Raw genomic sequence first — 23222 nt, 5'->3', positions numbered from 1 at the left:
GCAGCCAGCAGCGCCAGGGGCTGCCCCGGCTCCCGATCGTCGGGAGCGCAGCCCTCCTCCTCGGAGCGGATTACGACCTTCGCTTACGATCCTCCGCTCACTGTGTCCGCCCCTTCCCCGAGCGGGAAGAAAGGGCCCGCGCGTCCCGGCCGACCCTCTCCCGCGCGGGACGAGGGGGAAAATTCGATATTCCTTTGTAGGCGGGGGCTGCCGGGCGCCGCCGCCAGGGCGACGCTGCCGTCGAGGTGCCCGGCTGGACAAACCGCCATGTCCGCTTGTTGGTTAGGCCTCACCTCGCAGCGAGTCGCCGCGCCGGAGCCCGAGCAGCGCTTGCACCGCGATTCGGGGCGCCCGGAGGCGGCGCAGCCCCGCAGGCCCCGTTCGCCGCCGGTCGCAGGCCTCCCGCACCAGCAGCACGCAGCCACGGTGAGCTAAAGGGCAGCGCGCGCGCCTCCGAAGGAGCGGGGGGCGCCCGTGCGTCATGCGGGCAGCGCGCGTGACCAGCGGTCTCCTCGTGTGCGCACCAAAACACAAATCGCGGAGGCAGGGCTCGAGGGACGACGCGTGGCGCAAGAGGGGCGACGGTGGAGGTGAGGGGTCCGAGGCACCACCACGACCGTCGCCCGCTTCGGGAGCTCGCTGCGTTTTTACCGCACTGCTCGGCTGCCTCCAGGAGGAGCGATCGCAGCGATTCCTCTTGCTCCTCGCGAGAGGTGCACCCAAGTCCCGCAGGCGAGTTGGAGTGCTCTTTCCTTCCAAACTGTTGCCCCGGCGATGGCCACGCTTGTCGCGCGCTGTTTGAAAGACCCCGGTCAGGAAACTCTCAGCCAAAGGCAATCTCGCCCATTGAGACTGCCTAGAGGAAGCCACTGCGCGGGCACGCCGAGCCCCCCTCCGTGCAAAGTGCACGCACAGGCAGAAAAGAGAAGGTCATCCTCTTTATTCGAGGACAGTGTTTCAGCTCAAGGCAGCTCGGGCGAAAGCGAGGCGACGCCCCCGCCCCCTCAAGGTTGTTTTTCACGAAATCATATCTGCCGCGGCCTTCTCGCCCAAGTTAACGAAGTGACCCGCCGGACAGCGTCATTTACGCGCGGTCTCCAATGTGTGCGAGCGTGCGTGTGTGTCTTTGTGTGTGTTACCCTGTGTTTATGCAGTTCGGGTCGATACTGATCCCGTTCCGGAGAAGAGAGCGAGAATAAAAAAAAAAGAAGAGGGGAGAAGGCTGCTCGTGGACTCCGAAGAAGGGGAAAACCAGAATGTCGTCTACACTGCGCTGCTCAATTTCTGGGCGTAACTCAATAGCTGGCCCGACGGGGGATCCGCACGGGACTTCATTCCAGTGAAAGCGCGTGACTGCTTCGGCCGCTGGCACCTCGCCGAGTTTTAGGGAACCTGACGCGAAGGAGCATATTTCTCTGAGCAGAATGAAAGTGTTTGTGTGTGTGTGTGGGGGGGGGGGGGGGGGGGGTGGGGGGGTGAGCAAAATTTATAGCAAATGCACCCGGGCGATGAATCCAGAATCCGCAAGCTGGAGGAATATTCAATGTATAATGCAAAGAACTCCCTTGCCCCCCTCGGTTTCTCGAGCACAGAGATAAAAAGAAACAACTTTTGTTGCGAAATCACATCGCACACGCGGGTCATTGCGTATTCTAGGAGCTGAAGCACTGCGCAATGATGTTCGTAGCTTATGGCTGTACTGCGGTCACGTTGTATTCGGACGGGCAGGCTCCTCCTTGATGTGCGCTGTTGCCTTCGCCGAACGACTGAGCTGTTGACAGCGTGCTTTGCCGTCCAGGCGCATCTTGCCAACACTTGCGCCGCCAGGGCGTATCACTCTGAAAGGCGGTACCCTTTCCACTTTGGATCGAACGCCGGAGCGAACAGCTGATGAGGGGCGCTTGACGCAGAACCCCTGACCAAGACACGTCCCGCAGTTAGAGAATGGGGCGCACGAGTGCAATAAGTCAACAATGGGGCGGACGCGCACCCGCTTCGCAGGCCTCTTTATCCGGCGCTGGTACGCACGCATGGGCACTTTCTATATGGGCGTCCGTTATCGTTGCTTTCACCCAAACGCGTCTATACAAAGTGCATCCACGCCCAGCTGGCGGGGAGCGTGTTCGCACTTGCTATAATTGCAACTTCAACTTTTCCTTCTTGCACTATTTGCTGTCCTGCAGCAGCGGGACATTTCTTGGCTCGTGGCTGTCGCTATAAAACGCCTTAGGGCCAGCCTCGCATTGAGCAGCGCTTCACTTCAGCATCAACGCGCCAGCTGTAGCGCTTGCCTTCAGCCAGAGCCGGGCCTTTGTAATGATATGCCTCACGCTGCATGGCGCAGAGACAGGCCTTACTTTGTAAAACTTGTGCCACGTGGGGCGCTTTTCTGGAGATAACCGTGCCGCAGCGGAGGCTGAGGGCGCTCAGGCGTGAGTGCTCGCAGATGAACAGTCGCGCTAGAGTACTCGGTGAACTGTTGCGGCTTTTGTGTCCAGGCTGCTGGTTCCACGATGAATCACGAACACGGCGTTGTTCTTCCAAAATATTTCTACACCTTGACGTCATAAAGCAACGCAATTAGTGACCAACTAGGGACGCTTCCCTATACTACCGTCGTCTGGCGGTTCTTAGCGATGGCCCTTGCGATACTCTACGGCCGCCCACTTTCGCTGATCAATTATTAACAGCATTAAATTCGAGGCGGTTTAAAAAGTCAAAAGTTTTCCGCGGTTGTTCAAGCTTACGCTAAGAATGCGTGACGCATGGAAGGAATTCATATATTCTAATATGTTCTAGAATTGTTTCAACGCAGTTGCATTCAGTCTCAGGGTCAATATGTTGCTCAACCGCACCGTACAAGGTTACCCTTATAGCCGACGTTTTTCGAGCAGTGTTAATCGCCAAAGTCATTGCGGTAAAAAAATAAAACAGCGTCAGCCAATCATGCGTGCATAAGCTGTGCACACTCATGATGCTCCAAAGAAGAGAATGGCCAGGTGGACAGTCGTAGCAAAGGCGAAATTGTGGTGCCGACAAGATGACTTGCCTTTGCGGCTGGCCTAGCCGTACGCGGTAACTTCAATCACGCCTGCAAGCATTTTTTTTTTGTTACGTGCACCAGAATTTCACCACGTACCCCGAGCTGCGTAAAAATAAATAGGTATGCAATCATGGCTGGTTAATTAATCTGTCCTCTGACATTACTGCCCCCCGCCCCTTGCACCACGTTAACTGTAGGAATTGTAAAATAGCTACACACTGCCACACTGAGTTGTATACATTACGAGTTGTATACATCTGGAATAAAGCCGCCGCGGTGGCTGAGTGGTTACGGCGCTCGGCTGCCGGCCCGAAAGACGCGGGTTCGATCCCGACCGCGGCGGTCGAATTTCGATGGAGGCGAAATTCTAGAGGCCCGTGTACTGTGCGATCTCAGTGCACGTTAAAGAACCCCAGGTGGTCGAAATTTCCGGAGCCCTTCACTACGGCGTCTCTCATAGCCTGAGTCGCTTTGGGACGTTAAACCCCCATAAACCATAAACCAACCATCTGGAATAAGTAAATGAAACGCAAAAAATTACGACAGTTTACAACGTTAGGGAGCTAACTGAACATCACACGCTTTTAGAGATTGTGTGCAAATTTAAGCTGCAGCTGTTGATTACACGAGGGAATGTTGTCTTTATGTGTATTATGAACATTTATGGAAACTAACCATAGCGCAATAAAAATAACCAATAACCCATAACAAAAGCCGACAACTACTAATAACCAAAATGGTCTACTTCGTCAAAGAAAACATTAAAGGTTGTTGTTGACGCTCAGCAAGTAGGAAATAAATCCGTTATCTGGAGCAATTAGTAAAGATTTCATTGCCGCAATTGGTACGATGCTTCAGTTAAGCGAAGAAACAGTAATCTACCGAGGTCTGCAAAACACCGCGAACATCCTTTCTTATTTTTCCCATATAACTACTATGGCTGTTAGAGGGACCAATTGACTCAGTCTTCCATGTCAAACCTGCATCAAATTCTAGGCGGTCTGCGCTAGCGTTTTATTCAATACAGATTAATCACAGCGTGTTAGGTAGTTTACGTTTACGCCACGTGTTTGTAAAATAAAAATGTATTAAACACTCTGTGCACTGGGAGGCATCACGACTGCTTAAAGCCAACACCGCAGCGTATTACTGATGCCTCGCAACCTAAATCATTCTCGACTTTGATTTGCACACTACGCACAGCAGTGCTTACTGTGCCTTGGTGTTTGCTCGTCTATTCGCACGCACAACAGCCCGTATCCTGTAAAGACACCCCTGAGTAGAAAGCGCCAGTCGCCAGCTGAGCCCCGGCCCCGTTCTTACTTTGCACTATGCTCGCGCGCCACCCATGCAGGGCCGGCCAACTCACCCCTGCGGCTTCTCTTATGCGTTACGTCTACCACTCCCCTTTCCGTTCGCTGCGGGTACCGCCGCCATCTAATCAGAGTGCAAAGAGCACGCGGAGCATGCGTGCGACAGGGTTTGCATCATCTCCGGGATGTGCACAGCAAGGCAGTGGTTCAAGGTTCCTACACCTCTCTGCAGGGCGCCATTAGTACTAACTTGGAGTTGCTCTTCATTCGCCTACTTCACGTACCACTCACCGAGTCGTGAGGATATTCGAAATGAAACAAAAAAAGAGACTGCAGTCGTTTGTCGCATCCTTTCTTCACTTTAGCAGGCTAGGCTAGACGCAGCGTTGACGCTGACACGTGATCTGAATCGACGAGCCGGGCCTTGCGACAGAGGAGGCGGCGGCTACGTCTACGTCGACGGCCGCGGAGAGCGAACGGCGGGAAGCCAGACTGTGCACGGGCGCATCGACGGAAGGCGAAGCTCCGAATAACTCGGTTTGTGCAAGTGATATCTACGGTAACACACCTGCTGCAACGCGACTATACTTGCGAGGGACTAATTTAGGCCGAGTGACTAATTTAGGAGCGCATTATCATCCACCGAGTTTGAAAGGCGATCAAGATTCTTAGGCCGGCATGCACCGCCCGTAGTTTGCCGATAAGGCAAGATGTTCGCGTCCGGTCGGCCGCCGGTGTTTAGCGGCGCCATCGATAGCGATAAAATATTAATCCAAGTTAAAAGCAATTCCCCACTCGCGCCAAAGGAAACCGAGCATCCGAGTTGGGGCTATTTCAGCTCAGCACTGCATCCTCCTGCACGCAGCGTCCGGAGCGCTCTCTTGTATAAGTGCGCCAAGTAATGCTACTGCATCCAGCTTCGGCACAACAATGACCACTCTACCCGGTCTCGCTGCGTGCTCAATAATAAATCTCCTCGGTTTTCCTCCGCTCTTGCTCTCGGCTGCTTCCTTCCGCATGTTTACGTAAACATGAACGACGCTGCCTTGCAGTTGCGCTATTCACGCCAGCAGCGCAGAAGCGAACGCTGCAGTCTGGCCTTATACACAGGGGCAGAAACCGAAACCGGCGGCACGGCGTAGAACCTCGAGACGAAGTTTTCGCCCGTGCGTAATGTCGCTCCGTGACATTGTTCCCCGTCCCGTGTCAGCTTGCTGGAGGGAGCTCACGCTCGCGTTGATCGAGCCGTGCAAGGTCCTCCACGCCGCTGGGAAACGATGCGAGGGGTGACAGATGAGAGCGAGAAACAATGCGCTGGTGTTGCAAGCGTTTAGGTCAGCTCTGTGGCCCGGACCCGCAAACATGATCAAAGGGTCTCGACTCCCGAAGCAAACACTCGGCTTATTTCGCGTCTTATGTTCCTGCGGATTTGTGCGGAAAGGCAGACTGCGGCGAGCCCTTAGGCAAACATGGGCCTTTCCTGGTCTCAACTTGCTATTTTTCTTTCGTTGTTCCCTCACAAGTTTTATGGGTTTATGGGGGTTTAACGACCCAAAGCGACTCAGGCTACAAGGGACGCCGTAGTGGAGGGCTCCGGAAATATCGACGAACTGAGGTCCTTTAACGTGCACTGACATCGCACAGTACACGGGCCTCTAGCATTTCGCCTCCATCGAAATGCGACCGCCGCGGCCGGGATCGAACCCGCGTCTTTCGGGCCAGCAGCCGAGCGCCGTAACCTCCGAGCCACCGCGGCGGATGTTCTAACATAAGTGGTGCACTCGCCGGTCAATGCAATCAGCAACTTCTGCCGCTTGCTGATAGGAAAGACCAAACATTGGCAATTTAGTGTCGTGCTTTCCTGTCATTCCTTTGCCATTTGATTTCTGGCGAGCAGCTGCAACTCTTATGTCATTATTTTGAGTAAGCAAGCGCATACGCTCCTGTTCTCCCGCAGCCTCTCAGAAAAGCAGGATGGCCCGTGTATTGCTTCATTTCCAGAGCGACAACTTGGCGCGTACACTGCTGCCCTCGAGGCCACCGCGTTTGTTCAATGGAATCCTCGGCTTTGCTTCATCGACGGCCGCTTTTCTGCGTTGTCGTTATTGGATTATGCCCGACTCCTCTTTTGCACGCACTGCGGTCAAGCGGTCGATGTGTTTAGCGTGTCAAGCCACTCACGCCGGAGTGGTGCAATCGATCGATTCGCTGCCATTGCAGATGCATTTCGAAGGAGCAGTGGTGCGTACAAAGCCGGCGCGCAGAGACACGGCCTTTCACTGCAAGGAATGCCAGTTAGTTTTAAAATCGCGTCTGCACACTTGTGGCGTTGCTCATAGACGTCAGCTTGGCGCATGTCTCTAACGAATAAATTTTGCACAGTAATTGATTTTACGTGAAGAAACGTTTACGTATTTTTTAGCCGGGATTCGAACCCACAACCCTTGGGTCGCCAGCCAGGAGGCAGGCCACGCATTACGCCACGTAGGCACATGAGATGCTAGGAGGGTGATGTGTGTGGTGGTGACTTAATTTGAAGCTTAGCAATGTGGTAATTAGAGGAGTGAACCAGAGACGTGATGATTAGTTCGATACTAATCAGAGTAACATTATGTGCGTAAACTGCAGCGTACAAGAGTTCAAAAACAAGAATGTGGAAACCGTGTTGTGATAATTGTGACAAATGTGTGACTGTGAACAAAGAGCCCTGATTTCGTGTAAAGAGAAACCGCTGAAGGAAGCCGTTAGAAACTTTTATAATAGGGTGACCCTATCGGTTAGGGGCATAGGGGAATGACGGGGCGGTAGCGCGCGGGACAATAGCGCCCTTGGGTATTTGTCCTGTCCATGCACACTGGCGCCTCACTATTCTCCTATCCTCTTAATCGATAGGGTCCCCCTTTTCCAAAAGCCTTTATTAATGCTGTCGCGCCATTCCGTTAAAGGCAGAGCCTATAAGCTTGAACCTAATTTTTTATTTCGAGGCACATCTCTGACAGCCGCTTCCTGTGCGGCCTAAACATATATTAAAAAGATGCGGCAGTGCAGTCAACCCCACTGGAGATGAGGACATCATCCTCCACGTCCCGTTGGCTCCGTTCAAAGGCTAAACCACGCATACATTTCCTTTTACCTTAATTCCCGGACGTTTCATCTGACCTTGGTGTTGCCTGAGGATTGCACGTGTACCCATATGAAAGACTCTGTCTATACTCACGATTAATTTCCCAGCCGTCAGAATATTTAATTACTGTCACGCTGTCTGATGCATGCAGCCGCAGACGGTTGAGAAACAAAGTTTCAAGAGAGGTCATCTGGAAACTCACACAGACGTAAGTTCAGCCCGCAGACCTCGCATTAAGGTGATCCCTAAGTAGAACATTGCCGCCATTAATGTGCAAGCGCTGGGGTTAAAAGCACCCGCATGAACGCGTAGCCCCTCAAAGTTCTGCGTCGTGAGGCGCAAACTCCCTGATAATTGGCCCCGCGTCGTTGTTAGGCCGTGCAGGCTTGACCTTGCTCCGGACTGACCTTTTAAACTGGATTTGCAAACCATTGGGACAAAATGTGCAGTCGAAGACCGCATATCGTGTCCACAAAATGGCTGCCTGTCTCGTATGCCTCGCGCTGCATGCGATTTGGGCGCTCATGGGCCAGTCAAGTGATGCCTCTGAGCTGCCTGCATGAAGACGCGGCCGTCGCAAAACAAAACAATGTCGCTCTCGGGAGCAGCCCAGGTGTAAGCGGCGTCAGCAAGGAAAGAGAAGAAACAAGCGTGACTGAGTAGCGGACAACGTGACGCGCATAAGAAGGCGGCACGGATACTTTCGACGGGGTTTACGCAATGGCATCCCAGCGCAGAACACGCCTCAAGCCCCCCACCCGCCTAAGCTGGAACGCAGAAAAAGGAGGTAACGAGAAAGACAAAGCAACTAGATCCTGCCGGCTCGCGATGCCGTTACACAATGCAATTTGTGCGCCCTGCGTCAAGCTCGTGTCGTTACGTATATGCCAGCTTTATATCCCTGTCAATTTATCAAAGGAGACTGTGTCGCAAACACTGGTATTTGAAAGCGGCATCGGTTTCCGACGCACGCCGGAGTTTTATGCGGGCATTTCACGAAAAACCTATAGTGTTCGAAGATTCGTTCAACTGTTTACCGCGCATTCTTTGTGCTTGAAGCTGCGTCAACACTAACCGGCTAGTTATCTCGGGGCTAACCTTGCCTTGTACTGAAAGAAACTGCTCCGCCGTAGCATGAATTAAGAAAAATGTAAGATAAGACCGATCATCATTCACGGTGAAGCTCTGTTGAACTATTAGAAACAGCGCGAGAGATTACGTGGACGACGAAAAGGAACACTTACAGACAGGACGGGAAGGTGATTCCTGCCGTCTTTTCTGCATTTTTTATGTGTCCTGACTATGACTATGACTATCATGTGTCTTGAATATCTGACTATGATCGCGATTTTTTTTTGGTTTCTTGACTGCTTTGCTACGAATAGATTTAAATATCTACAATGGTTCCTTGTTTTCGCCTTTCTCATTTTTCACTTTTGACGTAGCCTGGCTAAGAGATATACGATTTTCCGTTGTTATTATGCACATATCCTTTGTTGTTTATAGGTTATAGGCCGGTTTTACACTGTTTTTCTTGTTTTTTGCTGTCTAGAACTGTGGCGTGTGCTGTTAATAAGTAATGACTGCACGGAAAAAGATAATAGTTTATGGCTTGATCGTGTGATAGATGTTGCGCACGGGTGATGGTTGTACCTATAAAATATGTCCTACCTTGGCTGCATGAATGAATTGGTAGTGAGCACCCGTCTTATCTGTAAGTGTTCCATCTCGTCGTCCACGTCTTTTCTCGCTATTTTTCTAATAGTCCAACATGAACCAACTAGCCAAAGTCAGAACTTTAATGGCGAAGTTCTGCTCATTTAGGTACCTGAAAACGCTTCCAATTCCCGTCGTCATCATTTGATGCCCGGTTCAGAATCGCAAATACATCTGACAGGACGGCGGGAACTCTCCCTCTAAAGAACCTGGTTTCCGAGCGGAAAAACGATGTCTTCTACAGAGCCCCGTCCTGTTGAGAGATTCGAACAGAACCGGCCATTCCGCGCCCGACTTGCTGTCCGGTTATGTGACCTACTTTTCATCACGTGTTATGTGACACTTAAATGCAGGACTCGCTTGAATCTGCCGACAAGTGTAGGAAGTCTATATCCACTTGCACGACGCCGCGCCAGGAGTCCTCATTGTGCGTCCTGCCTATGCCACCGTATGCGTCGCCATTTGGTCACATTTCTTCAGCACATGTGTCCGCGCTTGCGTTGCGGTAAAAAACGTGTTGTTGCAAGAGATGCAGCAAGGTTGGGTCTTTGTCAGCTGAGGATTGAGAGGTTCGTGCCAACGGCATATACAAGTCATGAGCGTCAAGCGAAGCAAGAACGGTACTACCCAAACGCCAATAAAAAAAAACATATTAGCGTTCGTCGTGTCTTCCAAGTGTACGTCAACTGAGCTAGTACACCCCCCCCCCCCTCCCTTTCCGACTAGGACATTTTTATCTTGCAGCTCGCTTTTCAATTGTCTCCTTCGCGTTGAATTTGACGCGGATGGTACCTCATCTGCCTAGTTTCTCATACATTACCGCGAGACTCATTTCAGCAAAACAGGGCTAAGAAGCAGTAGCCACCAGAGTTGGACCCTACACTCTTTATCCAACGGCAATACACCTGAAATCCCGTTCAAAGCTCCCGTGTCGCAAGAATCCGTCTCCGTTAGTGATGGCAATGTCTCCCTTGAAGAAGGAGTACTGAGACAATTTTCCCAGCGTTTGCATTCCCCTTCGGGAAGGTGTTGACACTGGCAATGGATGATATCCAAGACCGACGCGAATGGACGGCAGTTTTCAAAGGTCACGCAGGTGGCGAGCAACGCACTCCTGGTTCCACTTGTGGCTCCTCCTTTTTAATGCACATCGTCATTTTCTATTTTTTCGTCGTCGCAGGCGTTGCAAGTAAGGCTGCCCGCCGTACTGATGGCGGATAAGTACTGGTTCGTGAATGGGAGCGTCCGTAAAACATAGCAGACGCGTCCATTGCGTGCGCGTGTCTTTTCTCGGCTTTTTGTTTTAACTACGGCGATACTGGTTAACGCAGAGTTAGTTTATGTGGCAAAATTAAGTGGAAGAAAAATGCAGCGCTCCGCCTTAATATTGGCAAGCGTAAAAAATTGCGAGTATTCAAGATTGTGTTGGCTTTTTTGCACAGCAATAAAGTAAATAAAGAAGCATGCTTTACAGGCTACAGAAAAAAATTGAAGGGAGGGGGAGGGGAAGGAAACATTCTGTGTTTTTTCTTTTAGAAAGCCACCTGCATTGAAACACTGATTTCAACAACAGGCTGCTGATACAACAGTTTCATTTAAGAAACACGGCATATGTGGGGTCGTATTTCTGGAGGGAAATGGACTCTCCCGTTGCGCAACTAAACTGCTTCGAGGACGTTCCCAGTTCGGTAGTTCGGTGCCTTACTCGTAATTCTAGTGTTGCCTCGCATCTTAATATACGACACACCACTATGTTCTGTGTTCTGAATTGCTTTCTAGGTGTGCGTAGTGCTGCAGTGCTAAGCATGAAGTGTTTTTCATTTAATTTCATTTCAGTTATTGAACCCCCAGGGCCAGGGGCGTTAAAGAGGGGAGTGGATACAAAACATACATAGAAAAGAAAATGAGTATTACAAGAAATTTCTGCTATTTATACAATGTTAGCTATTGCGTTGCGAAAATGCTGGTTATCATTGATGTCGATAATTTCAGCAGGAAGGTGGTTCCATTCACGTGAAGCACGAGGCAGGAAGAAATTAAATGCTGATAAGGTGTGAAATGTTGACATTCCAACTTTGTGGCGATGATCAGTGCAGCTTGAAACATAGTGGACAGGAGCAATGAGTGCGTTCCGTAGAGTGGAATGATGGTACAATTTATGAAAAAGACTGAGACGAATTATTTTTCTGCGGCATGCTAAAGGCTGTAAGGAGAGGTAAGTTTTCATGCTGGTTACGCTTGCGCCACGATTAAAGTTAGATAAAATAAAACGCGCGGCATTATTTTGGACCACTTCCAGCGAAGTTATTAGCTCTTCGTAGTGGGGATCCCATACGGCAGCTGCATATTCCAGTTTTGAACGAATCAGCGTTTTGTAAAGCAATAATTTAAGAGAAGACGGGGCTTTCGTAAAGTTTCGGCGTACGCAGCCCAACATGAGGTTAGCGTTGCTAATAATGCGCTCGGTGTGATGCTCCCGTTCTCGGAAAACTCGGGCGAACATCACCCGGGAAACATGGCGAACTTGAGGGAGAACACGGCGCCGAACCGGAGGGCGAACATGAGCCGAACTTTCCGAAACTTTCTGTCCGAATAGAATGCAGCTTCCCGCCAGGAACCGGTGCGCCGCGAGCGGAAGCACGTCATGTGGCCTTCGAGGGCTCTGCAATCACGGCTAAGGTCTAGTTACGGAGGCAGCACATAGCGTTGCGCGTTTTACAGCAGTTCCTTCCCCACATCACTCGCAAGCCGGGACTCCGGCCGGATGTGTTTGTGCGCGCCCCAACTTGGGGTTGCACAACGCATAGACGCAAGGAGTGTGGGCGGCGGAAAGGGGTAAGAAAGGGGCGGTCCGGGGCGCGCTCTGGCGCCTGAGCGGTACCGCGGATGGCAGAAGTTCTGTATGAAGTGGCATGGCATGACCTGGACGAGGTGCATTTCATTAATGCGGCTAGAACTATCTATAACCCACACTAGAGAGTTCTAAGCCATTAATTAAAAAAAAATTATGCTTGCATCTACTCTCGACGACGATAGAGACTGCAGTTTTGTTTGCATAGGACATCGATGTCATAAGAAAGCATAGAACAAGCGCTTCGATAGGCCATCGCACTGTGTCCATCACTTTAAAGTGCCTATCACTTTAAACTGCCCGCTCCTGAAGAAAAGCGCGGGCACAATAATCTTCCTTGGATGTACTGAGGCCTGTCAACTTTAACGCTGCGACCCATGCTGTCCGAACATCCGCAACGCGGTCAGAATTCACTCACGTGACCTCTGCCCAAGCGCTGTCGTCTGCATCCACGACAGCCATAGCTATGACACAGCGTGTGCGAGCGTGACCAAGATCTTCCAGTCTGACCCCATCCGATACTGGCCATTACACTTGGTGATGCTCGCCCGGCGGCCGCGTATGTTTGTTTAAAAAGGCGTCAGCGCTCTCGAAGTCGTATTGCAGCCAGCGGTGGAGGCGCCGACGTGACTGGGATGCGCATCTGAGGAGCCGCTGCTTCTCTGGGGAAACGCCTTAGCGCTCTCCTGCCTCCGCGATCGACTCGTGTAAGGCTCTCTCGCGCGAAATAAATGAAAAGATAGATAAAAATGCATGCGAGCTCTTCGAGGAGCGATTTTTATTTTCTCTCGTTGAGTGCTCCAGAAAGGCGCGAAACCAATGCTTTATAAAACGTTCTTGTCTTCGAAGAAGCCCTTTTCGGATGGTGGAATGTGCACAGCTGGGTCGTTGAGGCCACCTCGTTGAAGGTAACTGAGTTTCGTGGATACGTTGATTCATTTCAGCACACGAAAGCGGCTGGCTGTGCACACGACTGTTGCCGTTGCTACTGTATCTTTGTTATCAATTAATCATTCATTCAAACACCCACGCAGCTACAGATAGAAATGCAATAAACGCATCGCGTTTGAGAGTAAATGCTCACATTTGGCATGGTGCGTTTGTGCGTTGCAGGGAAGGAGAGGCGTTTTTATAACTGCTACGTCGAAGTGTTTGCACAGTCTCTGATTAGGATTGTTTTCGCCTGATAACTTAAGCTATAGCGTCAAATCGCTTAAATTAGTAAGACAACAGTCCCAACTGTAACTGAATTCAAGTGAATGAAAGTGGCCACAGTTGAGAACCTCAATAAATATTGCACGAGGATGGCTACTGGCATAGCAACGAGTTGCAGCTAGCATGGACTTGTTGCTGAGCATCAGTGAATGAAACTGACACAACAACGGTACCTTCCCCCCATACACACACACATACACGCACGCACACGCACACACCAAATTATACGAAAGCGGCTAAGGCATGCCTAAGCATGACAGAAAAAGTGGCATGCTCAGAAAGATGGGACATGCGACCAGCATGCGCCGAGCAGAGTACTAAGCTAAATTCTCTGCATGAGCACTTGACGACATGTCATAGGCACCATAACCAACTTATTAGAAGCGCAGGAGACTTAAATAAAAACCGAACAACGCCGAACGTACGTGCCTTGCGCATTGGTGCGAACACCTCGCAGCGCCATCTCTAAGAAAATCAACACTGGGAAGAGTGTCAGCCCGTTGGCAAGGCGACTTGCCTTTATCCGAGCGAGGACACCCGTCACCAGTTTCACCCTCTCTAGCGTTCTTGAGTGTTTCACTGTCCTAAATGTCGAAAACCAAGCTACACCAAGGGTCGGGAGAATGTATGGCAGAGCGTCTTTCAGTCCAAGCACTCGTTGCATTGTCCAAGGCCGAACGTCAGAATTCGGGCACTGCCCAGGGATTCTCATACCATTTCGTTTTTTTTAAGGGGCTCTGAAACACTTTAAAAATCACGCAATACTGACTATAGGGAACCTATAGGATCAACATTTGTCGGAGCTGGTCTTCTGTGAATTCGAGTCGACCCTGAACGCTTCCTCTCTGCACACATAGCTACTGAACCCGCTTATTTTTTTTTTTAAGACACGTGCATTTTAAGAAAAGCAAACTTAGGACAAACAGTGGCACACGTTTACTATCATGGCATGTTCCTGAGCTTTTAAATTGCCATCCTTCATTACTTGACCTAATGGAACGGTCTCCAAGCTTGCCTGTATTTAGAAAAGAGTCAAAGTTACATTTTTCTTACCAATTAATGAGTGCATTTCTTTCCTTACACCGCACTGAAAGCCATCTACTTTCTTCTCATGCATAAAATGTTTTGCTTTAATACTTCAGTAAAAAGTGTTTGAATGTGTGTTTTCTTTGTGATTAATGCCTTATATTTTTGTTTTTCACTAAAAGCACTAGTTGTACTATGTTTTGTTGTTGTGTATAATGGACAAGAATGTTGTGCCGTTGCTTGTGCTCCTTGTGTTGCAACAGCTGTAGGGTGCCAGGGGCCTATAGTCAAGGGAATTACTTCTCCCCTTTTGCCCCGGCGCCTTGGCAATGTTGCACTGTATTGTCAGAAATTTCAAGAAACTCAAACCTTCAGAGGAGAGCCCATCAACTCGCTCAATCACTGCATTGTGTTGTCGTGAACACCTGGGCCAAATAATACACTTCTACACGCAGCAGCGTACCGCAATCACGCGCGAAAGTTTGTTAGCCCCTTCCGGTGACATTTCCATGCTCGGACACCCCTGCGCCGCACCGCACCTGCGTGTATACCAGTCCAGAGATGGCTATTGGTTAGCTGCTTTCAGACGTCAGGCCATGGCCGCGGCCAGTAAGACGCGTAGCTCCGGCGGGTCAGGAAGCTCCGCCCCCGGAGGTGGGGATGGCGGAAGAGCGCCGAGTTTTGAACGTGCAAAAAGTAACCAGAGGAGAGAGCAAGGCGCGAAGATGCTAAAATTCAAAGTTTGACTACAGATAACTCAGCTTTTACACAGTGCATCAAAAAAAATTCTTGTTGTAGGCTATTCGTGAAGCGGCGTATACCGCAACTTTATTAGATCCCCTTTCAGAGGCCATTTAGCGCGACAGCGTTAAGGCTCCTGTTGTGCAGCGAAAAATCACCGAGAAGCAACCTAGGTCACGTGACCTGGTTTGGGTTATGGGTGTTTAACGTCCCAAAGCGGCTCAGGCTATGAGGGACGCCGTAGTGAAGGGCTTCGGAAATTTCGACCCCCTGGGGTTCTTTAGCGTGCACTGACATCGCACAGTACACGGGCCTCTAGAATTTCGCCTCCATCGAAATGCGACCTCCGCGGCCGGGATCGAACCCGCATCTTTCGCGCCAGCAGCCGAGCGCGATAACCACTCAGCCACCGCGGCGGCCTGCCACGTGACCTTGTGTCGTCATCACAACCTGCCCACCGGATTGTGAGCAAACTGCCCACGGTGGCAGGTGGCAGTTAAATGAATAACTGGCCACGAGAGGTTGCTCGAGGAGAGCAACCTGGGTCGCACGAGGCCCACCGGTGGGCAGCACCTGCCATCACAAAGGTCGCCCTTGCGCTTGTCGAGGGCGCCGCTTGCGTCCAATCACACTGCTGCGACTGCAGCAGGTGCGCTTGTGGTTTCAGACCACGCAGTGCGCGGATGCCTTTAACGACCCTCGGTTTTTGGTCACAGCGCGGACAGGCCCACCATCAGGTCCCCGCACTACGAACTCCACCCGGAGAGGTTTTGTTCATCTCGTAATAATAAACACTTTTCTTTTTTCGCTCACTCCCGAAAGCTAGCCGCAGCACTAAAGACCGAGACTCAGACGCCAGACTTGACTCCAGCTGATTTTAATTCCCCAGCTGCGGCTGTTACGTGCATAGCACGTGGACCGCGTCGAAGAAGCAAGTATCGAAACTCAACAATGCGAAGGTGCGCCCGGTGTATCCACAGCATGTGAACCACGCTACTGAAGAAAAAAAAAACGCATATCTGTGAGCCCTGTGTAAAAGCGGATAACAAAGACGGCATTATCTTCCCATTCGTGGCTCTAACTAGCCTGTCCCTATTTGCGATGGAGATTAATACTGACGCATGCAACTGCCACATTCGCCAACTAGCCCGAACGCGCACCGTGTTGAACTAACCACAGTGGTCTGCCCTAAACACATCTAACCGATGACCAACGCGCGCGAAAACCTTTCGGCGCCTATGCCTCCGAGGCGGGAGCAGTCTGTCGTTTCTTTTCGTCTGCGCGCATTTCACGCGCCAGGCGCCGTTCTTAATGACAGACAGCGCTGGACAGGCTTGTCGGCGAAATATGATAACTTGATACAGGCCGCGACGAGACTCACGCGTGAAGCAACGCGCGGACATTTCGCGCGCTGGGCCGCCGCGCCGTGCCACAACATGAAATTATCATTCATCGCGCACAGGCAAGGCATATACTGCGCGACCAGAGTGTCTTCTCGAAACGGCCGCGAAAACGACGTCTGTCGAGCGCCAGGACCGTGCTCCAAACAGCCGGCGGTTTGGCGCGCAATTTTTTCACCAAGCCCGCTTAATTACGCGAAAGCGCTCCCCGCGAGAGCGCCTCCCGTGCAACGCGCTGAATTATGCGCCGGCAAGTACGCGCCGACGTAAGGACGTATATATAGCTTTTATGGCCTCCGCTTCGGTTCGATGTACGGAAGGACGCGTGGCAAGACACAATGCGGCTCTTGGGCTGCGCGGGGCGAGGAACGTTCTCGCCCCTCGAGACATCGGATAGTTGCGTCCATGGCCAAGTGCGAAATCCAGAGTTCACCGAGAGCTTCGCTTCGAGAATGGTATTCTGTCGACCGGCTGCGTGTAAACCGTCGCGCTTGGAAGACGAGCCGCGCGAAAGAATGCGTCGAGCGGAGCTTTCCCCCGGCCGCCGGCTCTGCCAAACTGCACGCAACAGCGGGCGCAGTCGGCGGCGGCCCGATTAAAGGCCAACATAAACAGACCGAAATGGCTCCTGAAGGCATAAGTTCTCTTCCTTTGCTGCTCCTTTCGCTCTGCTACTCCCTGCCGCGCAATACCCCGTCTTTTGTGGGTTTTGATGAAGGAACTCGGGGAGAAAGCAAAAACAGGCTCGCACCTGGTTGGAAAACCCACTGAGGCTGAGACAAAAAAAAAAAGCGCGCAAATTAAATTTTCCGTCCTGCGGGCGCCGGAACTAAGCAGCGCACTTTCGTGATTACGCTTTCGGAAGACGGCTTAGCGGAGTAGAATGACCCGGATCGAATTTTGACTCGGCCTTTTTACGTTTCAGCCTCGCTGACCACAAAGACGGCCGCGTCTCGTCAGCGATGCGAAAACCTCTTAGCGCCCGCAGCGGTTCCCGGCTTTGTGTGCAGCGCGTGAAAGAGGGCAGATTTGACAAGAATTGGGGACTGGGGTTGGGGAAGCACCTTTCATGCGCAGCCTCGGGGACGACACGTGATCGAGCTTCAGAGCCAATGAGGAAGGTTTTCGCGGTCCAGCGCGGCGACTGCGGTACCGAGGAACTGAGCACACGAGTGCTCCCACGCACGTTTTGGGGGCGAACAGCTCTGAGCTCTGTGAATGTGCTGTAGCGGTGTGCAGTGCTTCTTGGCGTCAAGTAGCAATGCATTACGTGTATGCTCAATGTAGAGACACTCGACAGGTCTGTGAGAGCGGCAGCTGAGTCCCAAAGGCAGGGGTGGAACTGACAAACTCTCTCCCGGACCACATCCCGGGAGCACAAGAAAATTGCTTTTGCAGCGATAGCTACGGTAGCATTTTGAGCCTTCAGCGTGCCGGCGCCGCCACGCTGTCACGTGGTTGGTCACGTGGTGCGGAGCAGCTGCTGCTGCCGGCGGCGCGGCGCGCCGGCGAAACCTATAGCTGCAACAGCTGTGCGCATGCGCTGTGTCAATTGGGACGAAGATGATTAAGGAACGCCCAGGAAAACGGAGCGGCGAAAGACTGACTTTGCAATTCAACCGAGCAAGTTCCACTCGGCCAGCTGTAGCTATCGCGTAACTCCAGGGTTAACCAGAGCTAAACCATCGCCAATTTTTTTGTAGCAGGCTTGGAACAGGCAAAATGAACTTTTTGAGCGGGTCGGCAGCACCGACAACATGTGTTTTTAGATTTAAAGTTCCCAAACTGTATTTTAAATCAGGATAAATCAGCTGGTATACATTCACAACATACACATCCGCTGAAGTGTGGGCATACAGCGTGCGGTGAACATAATTCTTATGTTCCCCCGAATGGCTCACGACAGGTAAATCTTGCGCTGTCATTATTCCGTAGTGCCAGCAATCTCTGCCATGGCTGCATGGGAAAACGAGGTATTATCAAGCTTGAACAAATGATTACGCCCATCTTCCGCATTTGGGCAGCAGCGGCTTCTTTAACATCGCCGGCAGGCCGGAGCGATGGCATTCGAATTTTTAACACCGCCTTTGAAAATATGACTTTATGTTGCGTTCAACAACAAACATTTTTTTGCCACTCTCGTGTCCCCGTATTTTTCTTCGGGTGCGAGGGTTACGTCCGCATGTTAATGGGCAGTAGAGAAAGAATCCCCGAACACGTCATCTGAAGCGGGACATTGCAGTTTACGTCACCGACGTATCGCACGCAAATAACGAAGCATTTTTCTATGATTATTAGCACCCAACTAATTACGAGTAGGACAAACTAGCTCTTAAGGAAGTGCGTAAGGCAGGTTTTCAACCAATGCTTCCTTTTCTTTATCACTCGCGTGTAACAGCATTCAACTACTGTCCTGTAAATCAGCTGGCCTGAATTGAATGCGCTTACGCAAGTGCAAATATTCAGAAACGGCGGCATGCGACTCGCTTCCGCCAACAGGAAAGCTCAGAAATCAATTTGTAGAATTCCTGTTTGTGATAACAATTTTAACTACCGTGAACACTAGCGATTTCTATTTGTCTGGTACGGTACTGCACGGTATGGTATGTCCTAAGTGATGAATGGGCTATGAGAGACGCCGCAGCCGGGATTCGATCCCGCGACCTTGGGATCAGCACCGGTACACCAAGCCCCCCTGTGCCATCGCGGCCGGTAATTGCCGCTTGTGTATGTATAGTGACAAAGTAAAGGAACAAACGAGCAACATTACGCGCCGGTGAAAGGCCGCCCGCTTGCTTCTAACGCTGTGTAACGGGCGAAACGCTAATCGGGCCTTATTCATAACATCACCGTTGCTTTCCTGCACCTCCTAGGTACTGCATATTGCGGCGTATAAGTCGACTTCGAATGTAAGTCGATTACCCGCCCCTCGCTGGCAAAAAAAAAAAAGGTTGACTCCGAAGATAAGTGGAAGCTCCCGCCTCCCTATAGCTAGCCAAATGCTTTTGACACGCGCATGCATAGTCGACACGCGCGGAAGCAACAGAAGTGGAACGACGCAATCGCAAGGCCAGCATAGATCAAAGGCGATTAAACGGCGCACATTCCGGCCTTCCGTACCCGCGTGCATACCGACTGAATAGCACGCGGAAAACTGGACAGACGACGGTCGTATAGTTTCGGATTCTGGCGCGACGCACAGTCGGAGGTCACCGGGACTATGGTTTCATGTTATCTACCGCTCGATGGATGCGTACTGTATACCCGCGGCCACCATGGCTCGGCCGCAACTGCTCAGACTCCGCAAATAGGTCGGCTTCGCTACTCCCAATTTCTGATGGTGATTTTTGTAAACAAAACGCCGACTTGTATGCAGCAATATACGGTAAGCTGCACTGATTAGCGTAACGAAATGGCAATTTTTCTCATGGCTCCTGTCATGTCTATTCGAGCAGAGACAGCTGTCGCTGGCCATAGAAATTCCTCCATGGCGCCGGTCACACCATACTACGCATCCATTGGTATTGCGCGGCTGTGGTGAAACAAAGAAGGAGCTTCAGCCAAGCCGTCGCCAGCAAAAGCGAAATCCGAAATTGGGTGGAAGCTTGTAGCGCTACGTTTGCTGTGTGGCGCAGGGTGATTACGGCGCATGATGGCGCCAAGAAATTCTTAGGCCCGTTTCACATGCATGCGATTTTCGCCTACGACGCTGCGAATTCTGTCGGTCTGCGACTGGGGAGGGCCGTCGGTCTAGCCGCAGACGACTTGCGATCGAGTTCCGTCCGGTTGGTATTCAGTCGCAGCGTCGGTGTGTTCGCTCCGCGACTGACCAATGAGGAGCGCCCAGACGGCGTGCGACGTGCGGTCACGTGGGAGTTGTTGCTGCGGCGGAAGCAAAACTGTTTATTCTAACCAAGTCATACGAAACATTGCCTTTCATCTAAAGGTATACGCTGCTTATAACAGCAACAACACATTCCGTATTGCGTTTCTGTCGCGTTTAATCATAGGTTGCCTATGCGAACATTAAGCAACCTTGCGTGTCCCTCTGACCAAATTCGCTGGGTACGCGTTGCATGTGAAAGCACCGACCAAAAATCGCACTATGACGTCACCAACTACGCTGAATATTATCGCTCTAGTCGCAGCATGTGAAACGGGAATAATGGCGCAGCAATTCCATCCCTTTGATAAGCAACGGTGACTAAGTCGACATAACGCAGAGCGAAGCGTCGGCTATATGCACCACGAGCGCTCCTTGCGAGCCCTGCTGAACTTGTCGCGTTCCATTAACCCGCCGCGGTGGCTCAGTGGTTAGAGCGCTCGGCTACAGATCCGGAGTTCCCAGGTTTGAACCCGACCGCGGCGGCTGCGTTTTTATGGAGGCAAAATGCTAAGGCGCCCGTGTGCTGTGCGATGTCAGTGCACGTTAAAGATACCCAGGTGGTCGAAATTATTCCGGAGACCTCCACTACGGCACCTGTAATTCTTCCTTTCTTCTTTCACTCCCTCTATCCCTTCCCTTACGGCGCGGTTCAGGTGTCCGCCGATATATGAGACAGATAGTGCACCATTTCCTTTCCCAAAAAAAAAACAATTATTATTATTTCTTGCTGCAGCGACGGCTTGGAAAATGGATTCGGGGAGCTGTGATCCGCTGTACGCGGTAGCAGTGGACAGTATTATTTGTCACGGCACGTGCGACATCCCGCTCTTCAGCCGACGTCCGCTCTTCAGCTGACTTCGTGTCGCCAAGCAATGCCGCCATACAACTTCAGCCAGTTTTTGCTCTCTTTCTGGCCTTACTGTTGATTGTCAGACAGCAAAAGGCGCATCTATTGCCGAGAATATTGGATATCAAAATTTTACCGCCGTTTGCTTCAAACTCCTGATGTCAAGAACGAAATTAATTGTGCGGTTTCATCGTTGAATGGTGCTGATGCCGTAGCCCCAGCAGAGTTACTGCGTAAGCACCTAGAGATGCGCCTTTGTGCTCTCTGCACCCCTCGCGATTCTATTGCTCGAACGCGATCACATGTTTTAAAGGCATGCACGCTTTGCGGAGAAGCCAACTCCTTTGCATCGTTTAGCACTAGACCGTTAGTGACAGCGGCATTTTGTTTTGTCCAAGTGCACATGTTCACTGAAAATGATTTTTTTTAATCAATAACACACAATTTTATCACGTGTTCGCTAATTGTTAAAAACAAAAAGTTTGTTATTTCTGGCGTTTACAAAAGATGGCGCCACCCATTCGCGTGGCGAGTATTTTGTTCGTAACTCACCGAGATAGGCCTTGGTGCAGCCGACGCATTACTAGCAAGCTTTGCCATTCAATGAAACAGTAAGTTTCCTAGAATAAAGCAAGTTCGGCAGCCAGAAACATGCGGATTGAGCGTGCACTCGTTTTAACCACTGCACCAAGCCCGCCTCCTGCATGCAAGAGTTGCGGCTTTCCCTCACAACTGGGGTGCTTGGGAGAGCAATATGGCTGACCTGGCAACTCTAAGCCCCGGGCATGGCCTAAGGGATACCTTCTCGAGAAACTGCCTTGACGCAGCGCAGCTTGTTTGGGAAAACGGCCGGTGGTGGTGACGCCTGTATACAGGACAACGTTTCGTTGGTTGCGTGGGCGGTCCAGTGAACGCTGCTGCGAGAATAAAGTATGTACTGCTAATCTATTCAGAAAAAAGTAATCAGCCAAAGACCCCGCAATCACATTCGTTTCTCATCCGGGGCTCTCTTTGAGCTGTGTTCTCGGCTTTGGCACTGAGAAGCGCCCGCAGAGGTCGCTCTTGCTTGCTGGGAGTAATGGGAAGACTAAATATGTTTCACTGATGGAATACACCGGTCGGCCTAGAAATTCAGGTGCTCGTCGCACCGCCAAACGTTGCGGCTCGTCCCCGTTTCCTGGAACTCGTTTTATTTCCCTATGTCTAAACACGTCGCGTGCGTGCGCAGCGGTTCGGGTTTACGAAATAACGTACTCGCGCGTGTACACACACCGCAAGAGACATGGTCGCTTGTCAGTCTTTTGTCCATTCGCTCTCGCAACGTCATGTTCTTGTGCTTGACGTCGCATCCGTGCACACACTTTAAATGCGTGGCGGAGGGAGAATATGTCATCAAAACATGGTCCGTATTGTTCAAAGAGCACACACCGGCGTCCTCTCTGTTACATCGCAAAGGCCTGATCAATCGATTTCATTGCTGTTATGCGCCTGTCTCTCTTTTTTTTTAAACGCAATTCTCCCCCCCCCCCCCCCCCCTCGGAACATTTTGGCTTTGCCGCCATAGCAGTCCGCAGCTCTGGCGTCGAGGAGAAAAAGAGCTCGTGCCTCTGCTTTCATAGAGCGGCTTGAATACGTAATACTCCGGTATGGCGAATATGAAAGCCTAGGAAGCGACTTGGATTTTTACAAAAAAAAATTGGGGCGGACGATGACGCGCGTTCAATCCGCAACCTGAAAGACTCGGCACGTATACTTCCTGGCCGAGGTTACCGTGCAGTAATGAAAAAAAGGAACGGCAGGCAGGGAAATAAAAACCGCAAAAAATCGAAAGGATAGGCTGCTGTTTAAGCTGTCGTAGTGTGACGAAAGAGCCACTAATCACAAAACGGTCCCTGCCCGCATACTGTCTCTGCACCATGGCAGGAGAGCTCCACATGCACGCTTTTATTCACGACCAATCGCGTCTAGCACGACGGAAAGCTTACCGCAGTACATACTCTGAATATCTTAACGTCATTTAGTTGCTGCGCTTGATTCAAGCGAGATTTGCTTGTCTAATT

The 23222-nt window shown here is 51.1% G+C and overlaps 1 protein-coding gene across 1 annotated transcript in view; it reads left to right on the top strand.

Moving 5' to 3' along the window:
• The first annotated feature begins 257 nt into the window (after positions 1–257).
• The window catches only part of LOC144112797 (uncharacterized), a 56067-nt gene continuing 33102 nt past the window's right edge, over positions 258–23222 (top strand). The window contains exon 1 of the mRNA XM_077645607.1: positions 258–426. The gene's annotated coding sequence lies outside the window, so the exon portion shown is untranslated. The remainder of the gene's footprint in view (positions 427–23222) is intronic.

The sequence above is a fragment of the Amblyomma americanum genome, chromosome 1 (genome assembly GCF_052857255.1).
Source record: "Amblyomma americanum isolate KBUSLIRL-KWMA chromosome 1, ASM5285725v1, whole genome shotgun sequence".
Classification (NCBI taxonomy): Eukaryota; Metazoa; Arthropoda; class Arachnida; order Ixodida; family Ixodidae; genus Amblyomma; species Amblyomma americanum.
Note: the sequence above shows the minus strand (reverse complement) of the source record. Positions and strands in the feature narration are given on the sequence as shown.